The 15,221-nt window shown below is 46.3% G+C and overlaps 1 protein-coding gene across 5 annotated transcripts in view; it reads right to left on the bottom strand.

Moving 5' to 3' along the window:
* The window catches only part of TRIQK (triple QxxK/R motif containing), a 53,123-nt gene extending 41,045 nt beyond the window's left edge, over positions 1 to 12,078 (bottom strand). The window contains exons 1-2 of one of the 5 annotated variants that reach the window (XM_088675684.1): positions 11,994 to 12,045; positions 3,892 to 4,071 (exon numbers count right to left, since the gene is read on the bottom strand). The gene's annotated coding sequence lies outside the window, so the exon portion shown is untranslated. Of the gene's footprint in view, positions 1 to 3,891; positions 4,072 to 11,539; positions 11,861 to 11,993 lie in introns of those variants that run through there. The other 4 variants (XM_088675683.1, XM_035125475.3, XM_060277710.2 and 1 more) reach the window with 4 other exon arrangements.
* Between the last annotated feature and the right edge of the window lie 3,143 nt (positions 12,079 to 15,221).

Consider the following 15,221-nt stretch of genomic DNA (forward strand, 5'->3'; position numbering starts at 1 on the left):
ATACTACCAGGTAATTGTTATTTTTAAAAGCCTCCTGTGACAGTTCTAACTATATGGAAAGACATAGGAAGCTGCTTCCTACTGAATTAATGAGCATTGGCTCAGTAGTCTCTAGGATTTCAGACAAGAGGCATTCCCAGCCGTACCTGGAAATGGGCATTGAACCCAGAACCTTCTGTTTGCAAAGCAGATGCTCCGCCAATGAGCTACAGCCCTTTCCCTGTCACTCATGGTGACTTTGCACCTGCCCTGTGCATGGTCTACATACGCAGGAGGAGGTGGAAGACATCGAGGAAAGAAGACTTTGCCACTTTAGACAATGCTTGAGTTATGGGGACAGCTTCCTATACAAGCCCGACTTCCTGACTACCCACCATGTTAGTCCTTCCCCCATGCAGCTTTCTAAAAACAGCATGTGGCATGTTTTAAGCACATGGTAAGTGGTTATCTGTTTCCACTTGTGTGGGATTTCCTTATGGATTGAGAAGTTAACTTCAATAAAACTTTTCCCAATGTTTCATATGACGTCCTGTTCAGTAAACTGCAGAAGAGTGGTTTAGTAGGCGTTGCCATGAGCACAGCAGAGCATTGTAATGGATTGCCATTTAAATCAGAAGGCCTCATCTGACCTCTTGAGGCTTTTGCACCAGAACAGTTTTCACACTTGTGTACCCAAATGGCCACCCTGCAAGATGAGCTTGTTTCCTTCTCAAGGCAGCTTCCTATATCAGAATCAAAACACTGTACAACACTGAAATCCCACAATAAAATATCAACACCAATAGCAGACCAACATAACATTAAAATAGTTTAATAAAACACTTTAAAAAGCCATAGCACCATTATCTGCCTAAGTCCCCAAGCCCATTTGAAGGCATGAATTAATGGGACCATGTGTAGAATCAAAGAATTATAGAGTTGGAAGGGACCCTGAGGGTCGGCTTGCCCAACCTCCTGCAACGCAGGAATCATAGAATCATAGAGTTGGAAGAGACCACAAGGGCCATCCAGTCCAACCCCCTGCCAAGCAGGAAACACAATCAAAGCATTCTTGACATATGGCTGTCAAGAATCACAGCTAAAGCATCCATGACAGATGAGTAGTATTCTACAGGTGTGGAGCCCCATCACGGATGCTCAGGTGGGGACATTGTTGGACGCACTGATCTTATGCTGCCAGCACTTGATCTAATAAGTTAATACCCTTCAAGGAATGCTATGTGATTTTATTGCATGTAAGTAAACCTGTTCCTAGTGTTCCCATGCTCTCATATATTTTCTGGTGCAGTAAAGTGAAACACATAATCATAGAATTGTAGAGTTGGAAGGGACCACAAGGGTCATCTAGTCAAACTACCAGCAATGCAGGAATCTTAACTAGATCACACATGACAGATGGCCATCCAATCTCTGCTTTTAAAAAAAATGCACTCTTTGACCAGGACAACTTAATCGTAAACCAAGATACATGTGCATTATAAAAAGACGTAGAGTGGAAAATCCCAAACAGTAAGCCATTTAGCTATTTGGAGCCTGGGAAATTTATAATACTTTCTCCTTCCTAATCAATACAGGAGTCTGAAACTGACATTCCTGACCCATTCCTGACTGTTCTATAAACTGATTAGAATTCAGAGGGAATTAGAGCAGGGGGTACTTATATTGTTGGGCTTTTGCAGATGGCAGAAAGAACTCCTTCCATCAACTTCAGAACGGATCACGGAGAACTTAGTAGAGGGCACCTTTGCACCAGGTGTGCATGTTGGGGGAGTCACAAGAAAAGGCAGTTGCCACTTGTGAGTCAATTAGTGGAAACCTGCACACTGCTGTGTTTGGGGAAAATCATTCTGATGTGAAGGGGTGGGTGTGTGTGGAAGCTCAGGTGTGCCAATACAGCTGTACACAGAATGCTTTTTCAGTTCACAACAGTCTCATGGCAGCTCTCCAAGTCAAGGCTGATAGATTTGCTGCAGACGACAGACTGGGCTGCCAGATGTGCCTTATTTTGAAGGATTATCTCTTATTCCAAAACATCACAATCCTATAGAAAACAACACACATCCTTTACTCCAGGCACAACAGCTCAAGAGTGTTTTGTTACTAAAACTGTGATCTGCCAAACCTAACTACAGACAAACTGGTTTGCACTCCAGAGTGATGTAGAAACACAGCATTTTAATTTTATGTATGACAGCCAAACTACATACTGCCTGAAAACGTGTGTGATGATCGCCTAATAGCTATTGCTCTTATTTTGCTGTAAAAGCCATTTCACGAGGGAAGCACTGGAGACTGAAACACAGGGAGTGATTAACCCTTTCCCCACCCCAAAAGCCCTCCATTCTTGAAGTTTTCAAACACCTGCTGAGAATACCAGGTTGTTAGGGGGGAGCTGTTTAGTAAGACACTTTTGGGTGTGGAAATAATTAAGTACAGGCCCTCACTGCCCTGCTTATAATCACTACTGTGCTCATGTCCTGCTTGTGGGTTTTCCATAGGTATCTGGTTGTCTACTGTAGGAAATAGGAAGCTGGGCTAGATAGGCCTTTGGCTGATTCAATAAGACTCTTCTTAGGTTGACACTCGTCTCAAAGCAACTTCTAGGCCAAAAAACCTCCATACCATTACATGTGTTTCTATGTAGTGCGTTGTTTGGTCCTGAAAGACAACATTTAGATCAGCGACAATTCTATGTTGTCATTCTAGGGTGTAATTTGTATTGTTTTGTCTTCTCCATTTATCCTGCAAGACCCCAGTGAGGCAAGATGATAGTGAAGAAATGTTTTGCATTTATTAGATGTTTGCTCTCTTTTTTTCTGGGACCTCACAGAATGCTTTCCTTCAAGCAAGGCCTGGTTTGTATCAATGTTTCTTCTTCCTACTCCTCTAGTCTAGATAATTCTAGACAGCAAGATGAAGAACAGAGATGTGGCTTCTTTTCTTCTGAACACCAAAGATTTCACTAACATTATTTTAAGGGCTAGTTGGTTCAATGAATGTTATTGTGTCATTCCTTGTTTATAAAATCTAGACTCAAACAAACACCTATACCAATCACCATACCCAAGATCCCTGGTTGAAATACAGTAGTCTACTACAAATTGCACAAAGGTACTGTATTCAAATCCTGATGCAGCTAGAACAGTAAAAGTTAATGATTGCCTCCTCCCGGTCCACCTCACACACAGCTTGGCATATTTTCCTTGGGATACCCAGGAACAAAATGGCAAATGTTAATACTTGGAGCTGAAATGAAATAGCAAAGGTTCGTGCAGAACTTCTAAAACTTCATACCATCCCCATTCCTTGTCGAAGCTAATGCTTTCACTATCACATCTTCATAAGCACTAAATTTTCTGCTAATGTGCTGAAAAATTGCTTCAGCTCAGGTTTCTATTTACAATTTGCCAAGATCATCGGCTTTGTAAAGAGAAACGAGGAACAGCCAAAACACTACACGAAATGTTTGGTAACTGAATCCATGATCGGACTCCTGGGGCATTTCCATCATACAACCCAGAAATGAATAGACACAAATTTATCATAATCTATGGTAATCAGTTCCAATGACATTCTCTACAGCACTACATGGAATCCAGCTAACACAACATATTTTACTTCCACAGCTACAAAGACATTTCAAAACAGTGCAGCTTGATACTCTTAACAAAGATTTGTATAGTATGTTCAATTTGAATGGGCATTCATTCAGATTCTGAAAAATATCCACCCCTAAAAATTCACTCAAAGTGCTTTTAGTACCACACATTCTCCTTAATATGTCAAAGTAAAAAAAAAATCTCAAAAGATTATATTTTGCCACTGAACAAGAGATGGACTGTATTGCCTTACTCTTCACTTTTAACTGTTTTTATATTTGAAGATACTGACCTGAGTTTTCTGTACAATGTTAATCTCAGAGAGCTCCACGTAGGCAGATCATACAGAATGAGCACAAGAGCAAATAAACTTGGCCAATAATAATACTGCCGAGCTAAATGCTTTGTGTGGTCAAACTAGGTAAAACAAACAAATCGGGGCAGATGCAGAGTGGTATGCTTATGCCCATACCTGAAAAGAAGTAGATAAAGGCTCCTCTTAGAAATTGCTGCCTTAACATAAAATTTCATTTCCACTATCATGCTCAGCCCTTAACCCAGGGTAAAACTATAGTTCAGCAGTAGAGCATCTACTTTGCATGCATAAAGTCCCATGTTCAATCCCCGACATCTCCAGTTAAGGCTGGGAATGTCACATCTGATATCTTGGAGAGCCACGGCCAATCAGTGTAGAAACCACTCAACTTGATGGACCAATGGAGAGACTCAGTATAAGGCAGCTTCCTATGACCTATGTTTTAAGTAACGTTAACAAAACCAGCTTAGGCATTTTAATATTTGACTTTATTCTCTGTTGTTGTTTTTTTTAATATAAAAAAAAACACTACAGCTGCCTGCAGTCTTATTTACAGTATACTGAGGTTTGTTCGATTCAGTAAGTTTCACTGAAATCAATGGAACGTAAACCTACTTAGGATCACACTACACAATCTTTTTTATCTTTCCATCCTGAGTAATAAAGTTAAGCCTTCTTATTCTACTTTGGTTTTAAATTCTTATTTTCATTGACTTCCAGATGAACATTCACAATTTGCACAGAGCGGGAGCAGCATCTTCTAGGACACGGGTGTCAAACACAAGGCCCAGGGGCCAAATCCGGCCCGCCAGACCTCGTCATGTGGCCCGCCGAGTGCCCCAGCCAGCGGGACCCAGCAGCAGGACCTTGCTGCTGAAGCGCCGCGCTGACAAAGCGCCGACAAACAGCTGGGGCCGGGGGGGGTAGAAAGGCGGCCGGAGCAGCGCTGCGTGGAGCGCCCCAAGCCACAGCAGGAGAAGGAGGAGGCAGCTTGCCGGGTCAGCGCCCGGCAGCGCCGCACGGAGAGTCCCGAGCCTCTGGGACGCAGCAGTGCTCTGTAGCACTTTGAATCCTCCTCCTCCTGCCACGGCTCGGCGCCTGGAAACGGCTGCTACTGCAGCACAGACAAAAGCACCCAGCAGCGCCGCGTGGAGGAGGAGGAGGATTCAAAGTGCTACAGAGCACTGCTGCGTCCCAGAGGCTCGGGACTCTCCACACGGCGCTGCCGGGCACCGACCCGGCAAGCCGCTGCCTCCTCCTCCTCTTGCCTCACCTCCTCCTCCTCCTGAACGTGAGCTCAGCAGCGGCTCAGCCTCACGAACGTGCAACTCTGAGGCTTTACGCACTTCTCCTAAAACGGACACCCGCTGCCTCACGCTGCACGGGAAATGCTTTTTGCCTCTGGGTCCCTTCGCGCTCTTTTCTGGCGCTGAATCAAGGCGGCGACCCCCCTTCCCTTTCTTTCTTCCTCTCTCGTGTTCTTATTCTTTCTTTCCCTCTCCTTCCTTCTTTATCTCTGTCTTCTCTCCCTCTTTCTTTTTCTTTCCTTCTTTATTCCTTCTTTCCTACTCTTCTTTCTCTCACCTCTTTCCTTCCTCTCTCCCTCCTGCTCCCTCTTTCTTTCTATCTTTCTTCTTTACTTCCTTCCCATCTTTCTTCCTCTCCCTCATTCTTATTATTTCTTTCCCTCTACTTCCTTTCTTCTTTCTCCCTTTCCGTCTTCTCTCCCTCTTTCTTTTTCTTTCCTTCTTTATTCCCTTCCTTATTTCCTACTCTTCTTTCTCTCCCCTCTTTCCTTCCTTCCTCTCTCCCTCCCACTCCCTCTTTTCTTCCTTCCTTCCTCCTTCCCCTCCCCTCCCTCTCCCTCTCCCTCTCTCTCTCCCTCTCCCTCTCCCTCTCCTCAGAAACATAGGATGCTGCTTTATACTTCTGGCCCATAATAATAATAACAACAACAACAACAACAACAACAATTTATTATTTATACCCCGCCCATCTGGCCGGGTTCCCCCAGCCACTCTGGGTGGCTTCCAACAAAACAGGAATTCTAAAATACAGAAATCCATCAAACATTAAAATACAGAAATCCATCAAACATTAAAAGCTTCCCTAAACAGGGCTGCCTTGAGATGCCTTCTAAAGGTCTGGTAATTGTTGTTCTCTTTGACCTCTAGTGGGAGGGCATTCCACAGGGTGGGTGCCACTACCGAGAAGGCCCTCTGCCTGGTTCCCTGTAACTTGGCTTCTCGTAGTGAGGGAACTGCCAGAAGGCCCTCGGAGCTGGACCTCAGTGTCCGGGCAGAACGATGGGGGTGGAGACGCTCCTTCAGGTATACCGGACCGAGGCCGTTCAGGGCTTTAAAGGTAAGCACCAACACTTTGAATTGTGCTCGGAAACGTACTGGGAGCCTATGTAGGTCTTTCAGGACCGGTGTTATGTGGTCTTGGCGGCCGCTCCCAGTCACCAGTCTAGCTGCCGCATTCTGGATTAGTTGTAGTTTCCGGGTCACCTTCAAAGGTAGCCCCACGTAGAGCGCATTGCAGTAGTCCAAGCGAGAGATAACTAGAGCATGCACCACTCTGGAGAGACAGTCAGTGGGCAGCCTGCGTACCAGATGGAGCTGATAAACAGCTGCCTTGGACACAGAGTTGACCTGTGCCTCCATGGACAGCTGTGAGTCTAAAATGACTCCCAGGCTGCACACCTGGTCTTTCAGGGGCACAGTTACCCCATTCAGGACCAGGGAGTCCTCCACACCCGCCCGCCTCCTGTCCCCCACAAACAGTACTTCTGTCTTGTCAGGATTCAATCTCAATCTGTTAGCCGCCATCCATCCTCCAACCGCCTCCAAGCACTCACACAGGACCTTCACCGCCTTCACTGGTTCTGATTTAAAAGAGAGGTAGAGCTGGGTATCATCAGCATACTGATGGACACCCAGCCCAAACCCCCTGATGATCTCTCCCAGCGGCTGCATATAGATGTTAAAAAGCATGGGGGAGAGGACAGAACCCTGAGGCACCCCACAAGTGAGAGCCCAGGAGTCTGAACACTCATCCCCCACCACCACTTTCTGAACACGGCCCAGGAGGAAGGAGCGGAACCACTGCATGACAGTGCCCCCAGCTCCCAAGCCCTCTAGACGGTCCAGAAGGATGTTATGGTCGATGGTGTCAAAAGCCGCTGAGAGATCCAGCAGAACAAGGAAACAGCTCTTACCTTTGTCCCTAGCCCGCCGGAGATCATCGACCAGTGCGACCAAGGCAGTTTCAGTCCCATGATGAGGCCTGAATCCTGACTGGAAGGGATCCAAATGGTCCGCTTCTTCCAGGCGTGCCTGGAGTTGTTCAGCAACCACTCGCTCAATCACCTTGCCCAAGAATGGAAGATTTGAGACTGGGCGATAGTTGGCCATATTGGCCGGATCTAAAGATGGTTTTTTAAGAAGCGGTTTAATAACCGCCTCTTTCAGCGGGTCTGGGAAGGCTCCCTCATGGAGAGAAGCATTTACCAACCCGCGAAGCCCATCGCCCAGCCCTTCCCGGCTAGCTTTTATAAGCCAGGATGGGCAAGGATCAAGGAGACAGGTGGTTGGTTTCACTCGTCCAAGCAGCCTGTCCACATCCTCGGAGGTAACAGATTGAAATTGATCCCACAAAACTTGACTAGACAGGACTCTAGCACTCCCCCGCCCCGGCCCTGCTCCCACGGTGGAGTCTACCTCTTCCCGAATCTGAGCGACTTTATCTGCAAAAAACTTTGCAAAATCATTGCAGGAGATCATGTGGCCCGTACTGGGCCCGGATGGAGCAGGTGGTTCCGCTAAATTGCGAACCACCTGAAAGAGTCTCCTGCTGCTGTTTTCTGCAGATGCGATGGAGACGGCGAAGAAGGTCCTCTTCGCCGTCGCCATTGCCACTTGGTAGGCTCGAAGTTGAGCTCTAGCCCGTGTCCGGTCTGATTCAAAATGAGTTTTCCGCCACCGGCGCTCTAGCCATCTCAACGACTGTTTCATCGCCCTCAGCGCCGGGGAAAACCACGGGGCTGTCCGGGCTCCATGCAATCTGAGAGGGCGCTTCGGAGCCAGACAGTCAATAGTGCTGGTTAACTCCGCATTCCAGCGGGCCACCAGGGAATCAGCTGAAAGGCCATCGACATGGGATAAAACATCCCCTGCCACTCTCTGGAAGCCAATTGGATCCATTAAGTAGCGGGGGCGGACCATCCGAATCGGTCCCACCTCCCTGCAGAGGGGAAGGGTTGCGGAGAAGTCCAGTTGCACCAGAAAGTGATCTGACCATGGCACTTCTTTTGTTTCGCTTTTACTTAATGTCAGATCACCAACATCCATAGAGGTAAACACCAAGTCCAAGGCATGTCCGCGGCTATGAGTTGGGCCAGACTTATTCAGGGACAGCCCCATGGTGGCCATGCTTTCCACGAAGTCCCGAGCGGCTCCTTGTAAGGTCGTGTCGGCATGGATGTTAAAATCCCCTAAGACAACCAAGCTAGGTGTCTCCACGAGCACATCCGACACGACCTGAAGCAGCTCGGGCAGGGAATCCTTGGTGCAGCGGGGAGGTCGGTACACCAAAAGGAATCCTGTACTGCCCCTATTGCCCAACTTCCAGAACATGCACTCAGAAAACTCAGTCTTATCAATAGGACGCCTGGTGCAAACTAATGACTTCCTAAAAATCACTGCAACCCCCCCCTCCCCGCCCAGATGGCCTGGGTTGCTGTGCATAAGAGAAACCTGGTGGGCAAGCAGCGCCAAGAACGGGCCCATCGGCTTCATCCAACCAGGTCTCTGTCACACATGCCAGGTCAAATCCTCCATCCACAATCAGGTCGTAAATGGCAGTGGTCTTATTCATCATCAACCTGGCATTGCACAGCAGCACCTTCAGGTCATGTGGGTATCCCTTGCTGATTTCAATATCCGTCCGGTCAGGACCAGACCCGGAGGCAGGGATAGTCCTCAGACAACGACTAAGTCTGCCTCCTCGGTAATGACATTGTCTGGTCTTAGCGTAACTCCTCCTCCTACCCGTGACCACTGAGATCGGTTGTCCCAGTGCATCACCCCCTGTGGAATCTGCCCCAGCGATTTTGCTTGCTGGGACCCCCTCCCGGGCAGCCCTGACCCCTCCCCTTAAAAACAAAATAAAACCTCTGTAAAAAACAGCAAAGAACAGAACAAAAGAAAAACACAAAAACACAATAAAATAATAAAACCAAAAACAATAAAAATTACAAATACACTAAAATTTAACAGATTCCCACACCCAACTAAAAATCCCTCCCTAAAACCTATATAAATCAAAAAATACAATGAAACAATACAAAGACAGAAAATTACAAACTAAAATTGACCCCTCCCCTTAAAATAAAATTTAAAACCAATACAGAAAACAAACTAATACAATAAAACAATACAAACAAAGACAGAAAATTACAAACTAAAATCAACCCCTCCCCTCTCCTGGAACCAGGAGAGCAGCTCCAGTGAGTCAACCTCAGCCAGTCCCTTTGGTGAAGGGTGGTGGCTCACTGGCAGAACATCTGTCCTGCATGCAGAAGGACCCCAGCATCTCCAGGTACTAGTAGCTCTGCAAAGGTCCTGCATGAAACCCTAGCAAGCCTCCACCACCCAGTGCAATTACCAAAAATCATTTTCAATAAATTGTACAATAATTGTACATTTGAATATCTACTTGCCATTATTCTGACTATGTTTCTGCTTTCAGAGCTAGTTATTACTTACATTATTACAAAAAAAACAGTAATAATTGAATGCAGTGACAATAATTTATGATAATAAAGAGTGGACACATAGTCCTACAGATACAACCGGCCCTTTGAGGGTGACCAAACTGCTGATGCGGCCCCCGATGAATTTGAGTTTGACACCCCTGTTCTAGGACTACCAGCAGGCTGGCTTCTTTTTTAACAAGTTTGCATGTTTTTCTAATGGCCAGACCAGCTACCAGCACAATATTAAAATTTAGCTTAAATCCAATGAAAAATTCATTTCCAGGTGCATGGACAAATGTCTTAAGGAATGGGTATGGCACTACTTATCACACATGATTAGAACTTTGCTTCTAGCAACCAATTTGCACACTGCTCCATCCTTAGCCATGCATTGCCCAGCCCACCAACCTAACCACCAGCTTGGCCCAGGAGCAACATCAAGGGCTACCACCCAACAATAGGAGTGTGGAGGTTTTGCCAAGCCAACACCATGCGGACTGACAGCAGCAGCACCCGCCAGTACCAGGGGATGAGCAAGAAAGGCCATAGGGCAAGGCTCAGTGGTAGAACACGTTTTGCATGCAAAGGGTTCCATATTCAACTCATGGCATCTCCAGGTATTGCTAGGAAGGACTCCTGTCTAAAAAATAACAACCCTGCAGTCATTGCCAGTCAGTGTTGGCAATACTGAGCTACATGGATCAATGGTCTGACTTGGTAGGAAAACAGCTTCCTGTGTACCTACACAACGGAGATGGCAGAGGACTGAGTGTTGTGGGTGAGACGTGTGAATGTGCCACTTTGTGAGACATCGTGTTGATAGGTTACAAAAAAAGTGGCACCTTTTATGGACTATGATACTGCACACTAGTCACTAGAATATAGTTTATTTCTTGTGGTTCACCACTGATATCTGACCAGTTTGGTCCATGACAATCTTGTGGCTGAAAGAAGCCTTTTAGCCTCAGGAAATCTAATAATTTCCCTGCAGTGAGAAAAAGCTGCCAAACACACACACAAAGCAAACAAGGTTAGTCAGTGTCATTCACCGAGAGGAACTTGGCCTTTCTCTTTTATACACCACTAACTAGTTTTTGGCAGGACATAAGTGCAAAGCACCCTTAGGTTCCAGGGATCCATCAGGTGGGGTGGACAATGTGCATCTTCTGCAGGTATGTGGAACCTCTGTGCATCCCTGCGGCAAGTCAGAAGAGATTAGCCCATTCCAGCTCAGCTGTATTGTTGTTGTTTTTTAGCATTCCCTCAAATTGTGAGAGGTAGATGAGCACTAACTATGCCAAAAGACTTGGCAGGTCTAGAGAAGGTCGACTGCATGGTCAGACATGAGCATGGCTGGGGGGGATCCAACTGATTCCAGGCAGTGCTTTTTTTCAGGGGGGGGGGACACAGAGGGACGCATAAACATTTTGCGAATCTAAGTTTGACCTCATTGAGGGGCAATATTTCAATATGAATAGGAAAATGAGAGTACCCCTAAACATTTTAGGGGCGAGGAAGCACTGGTTCTAGGTCAAGGGTTATCGTCCAGAGCCTCCACTCCAAATACAGTCCCCATTTCCTCCCCTCTCCACAATCTTGGTTGGTGTCAAAGGCAAGCCTGCAACTAAGCAGGGGTGATTTAAGCAGGTCCATGATGGGCCACGGGGTCTGACAAAACGAGACCTGCGCTACGTGTCCAAGAAGCAGCTAACTGGACCTGTAATGACTTTAAACGGGGGGGGGGAACAAGCGCACCCTGACAAATGATGCTGAAGGGCAAGGTTAACAACACACATCCCCTCATCCTTCCCCTTTTTGTTTCCCTGGTGAAATATACTCGGACTCAGTACATAACACCTGGCTTACAGCTAGCCGCTCTTCCTCCTCAGCTGAGATTTCTTCCTCTCCACTCTAACCTCCCCACCCCGCTACCTCACCACCCTAAAGCAATATGGCCACCGCGGCGCATTTCAACGCCCTCCCTCCGAAGACAAAAGGACGCGTGGACTTCGAAACCAACAAATATTGGCAGCGGGGCCGAGCCAATCGCGAAGCCGTGCCCTTCCGCGGTGGCCAATGGGAGGCAAGGAAATCGAGCCGGGCAAAAGCGTCCCTTGAGCAAGCCCCGGCCTTCGCCAGCCTGGCGGGCGGGCGGGCGGGCGAATTCCTGCTAGGTCGGCCGTTAACTGGGGGCTGGCTAGGCGCGTGCGCTCGAGTGTGGGAGGGGCCGGCTGCGCCGCGCCCGTCAATTCTCCCTCCGTTCTGTCCCCTCCCCGCCTCCTACGCGGATCCCGCCAAACACCGACCAGCGCCTCGGTACCTTTACTGAACGTGTAGCCTCCGCCTCCGCCTTCTCCTCCTCTAATGGCGGGCGGGTTCTCCGTTTCCGAGGGACGCCCCCCCCTCGTTCGGGCGGGGACGGGTCCGCCTCTCCCTCCCGTCAATGTCAACCCAGCCCGATGGAGGAGGTGTCAGACCTGACTTTAGCTCTGAAACGGGGCAGGTTGAGGACAGAAATAAAATCGGAGCATGCAACTCAATCTCTACTGCGAACAGTTTTTTCCTCTTTGCACCCCACCGCCTCCAAACAGAACTTGATTTCTTGTCCAAAGACATGGAGAAACCTTCCCCAAATACGTGGGCGGCGTTGTAAGAAAAAACGGCCCTCAGCACATGCTCAGAGGCACTTCGCCGGCGCCAGAAGAGGGTCCCGGGCAGGGCCGGTGCTATCGTTAGGCAGTCGCCCAGGGCACAGGCTGCATGGGGGGTTCATACAGATCAGCTTGGGTCGTGTCCTAGCTAATAAGATTTCACTTCTTTTTTTGCATTTTGAATAATTTCTATTATATCTGCCAGACATCTGTTTTTGAAAATTGAAGTAGGCAAAAAGTAATCTGGGGGGAGAGCAGGCTGGCGCGCCTCAAAAACAGTCTGGCCCAGAGTCAGGGCTAACCCTTCGTTAACCCTCGGAAGTTATAATGATCAACGTTATAAAGGGGTGTGTAGCAGTGTTTTGGAGTTTTTATGATCACTACAGTCCTGGGGTGGGGGGAGCTTTTGTTCTGTTTATTAAAAAGATTGTATCAACTGCTTAATATAAAAGATGCCAATATGATGGTACGAAAATAAAAATTGCACAGCACATAATAATTTAGAAACAATGTAATAGCATAAACATGTAATTAACAAAACCACTTAATACTTATTATTATTTTTAAATGTACAGTTTTAATTATTGTATGTTGGATATGTTATTCCGGGGGAAGTATGTTCCAGGTAGCAGGTGCCACTACACTAAAGACCCTGCTCTGGGCAGCCACAAGCTGAATTGCAGGAACATGTGGCACCATCGGGAAAACCTCACCAGCACAAGCCTTCCCCAAGTGCCCCATGTATTTCCCCTCATATATGAGATATTTACCTCTCATTCCTATGGGGGTAAATGCCTTGGTGCAAAAATGGTTCTCCAGCTCTGACACTGGGTGGTCTGGTCCTTGCTGATACAGATGTCAATGAGCGTGTGTGCAGTGCATCTTTGTGTGGAGATACAAATGGTATGTTTGTGCAATATCTCCACACACAGCTGTCTATATAATGATGGCTGCAACATCATAATTATTATATAGAGTACCTAAAATTTCCTTTGTACTGTTGAGAGATGAAAAGCAACACAGTCGCTACCCACGGGTTTGCAGACTTGATAAACACAATGCAAAAGGGATGGAGGGGGGGGGAGAAGAAAACAAGAAAAGAGTGATAATTGGAAAAGGAAAATGGAAGAGAATGACAGTGTTTGTAGGAAATAGGCGGAACCCTGAACAGGAACGATCCTTTTAGAAGGGACGATGCAACGCACATTCTGTTGGAGGGCTCACTTGTGATTACTAGGAGACAGGCACTCTCCAATGGCTAATTAGTACGCATACATGGAACATCAATGTTCTTTTTTAACACCCTACAAGATTATTCCTGTATTGGGGCTCATTCACACTTCTCTTGCCTAGAAAGCATGGGTCCAAGAGGTTTTCTGCTTGCTTCTCCAGGAAAACCTGTTATTTTCCATGGAAAACCCGACTGACTGACGTTTGCTCTGATTCAGTGGTAAAGAGCAGGTTTTCCCAGGGGAAAGCAGCAAGAAAGTGGAAGTGTGTGGATGAGCCTTTGGTTTCAATGCTCAAGATAATTTGACAAATTAGCTACCACTTAACATCCTTTAACCACTCTGTCACCCACTTGATGGCAAAAGCTCTGAGCTCCTTGTAACCTCAGTGTAAACTTTTAAATGATTGAGCATTGTAATCTATATGTGAATACTGGCCACTGGTGGTGCTAATTCTTCTAGGTGCAAGAGTGTGATTTTTCCATGTTTGGTGTCGAGGTAGAGTTCACAAGTTTTTGTATGTGTGTGTGTTTGTTTTAATGCATTGACTTTGATTAGTCATGTTGAGGATATACGTTGACCTACATAAGTTTTTTCCAAGGTCAGCGGGGGGGGGGCGCTAGGGCTTCTGCTTTCTTGGAAAAAGCCTTGCATGCTGTACAGTGAGTGGTACATGTGTAGGTTCTGTTGACGTTGAAATTGCAGCACAAAGGGAATGACCTGCTGTGATTCCATTCCTTACATCTTCATGAGTATCTGCTGGACCTTAACGACTGTGTGAAAAGGTTTATATCTTTACTGATTCTGGATAATTTGAAGAAGCATGAGTTAACTTTGTGATGCAAACACCTGTCTATTATGAAAGGAAGCTCATTCCATGCAGGCTTCCGACCAGCCATTGGAAAGTTGTCCTGTTCAGCCACCTAGGCCTCTCTCCATTGGTGAGGGAAGGACAAAAGGCTCCATATTCCATTACTTGGATTCTGAGCCATCCAGTCTGCTCCTGCCCACTCCATACTTTCTCTCTATTGATTTTATAGCATTTTGCTAAATGCTATCATCCATACAGATGTCTGCCATCATTTTGTTGACATAGTGAGTCAATACTTCATTAAATGTTACCTTTCAGCTTTACCCTTAATTGGCTAAAGTATATGTAGTGTTTTCATTATTTATGTGGCTGTGCCATTAAATTATGCGTTTTAGAATATAAAAAAAATAAAAGGCTTTGTTTACATTTATTATTATTGCTCTGGCGTCAACTTTTGGATTCCTATGTAAAGAAATTAATCTTCCTTTGGAGGGGGAAATGGGAGATGACAAGCACTAGCTCCTGCTGCCTCGGGGACATAATTATGCTCACAAATACAAAAACAGAAAAATCATAAGCTCAACACAGTTGAGACTCTTGAAAGTTTCATCTCAGCATGAAGCTATGTTTTAATTATTATTTTTGTCTGCATTGTTCAGATTGTCAGTGCACCAGATAGAATAAGTGCTTATCCTAGTTAATTCTTCATGAGACTTGTGTCACTGGAAGAAGCATTTAATTTATTTTCTTCTTTCTTTCTTTCTTTCTTTATGCCAGTACTGACAGAGTTGTGTTTTACAGCTGGATTCAAAGCCTTGCAATATCAGTGGAAAGATTCTGAAGCAAAGGTTTGGCCA

The sequence above is a fragment of the Zootoca vivipara genome, chromosome 8 (assembly GCF_965207765.1).
Source record: "Zootoca vivipara chromosome 8, rZooViv2.hap1.1, whole genome shotgun sequence".
NCBI lineage: Eukaryota > Metazoa > Chordata > Lepidosauria > Squamata > Lacertidae > Zootoca > Zootoca vivipara.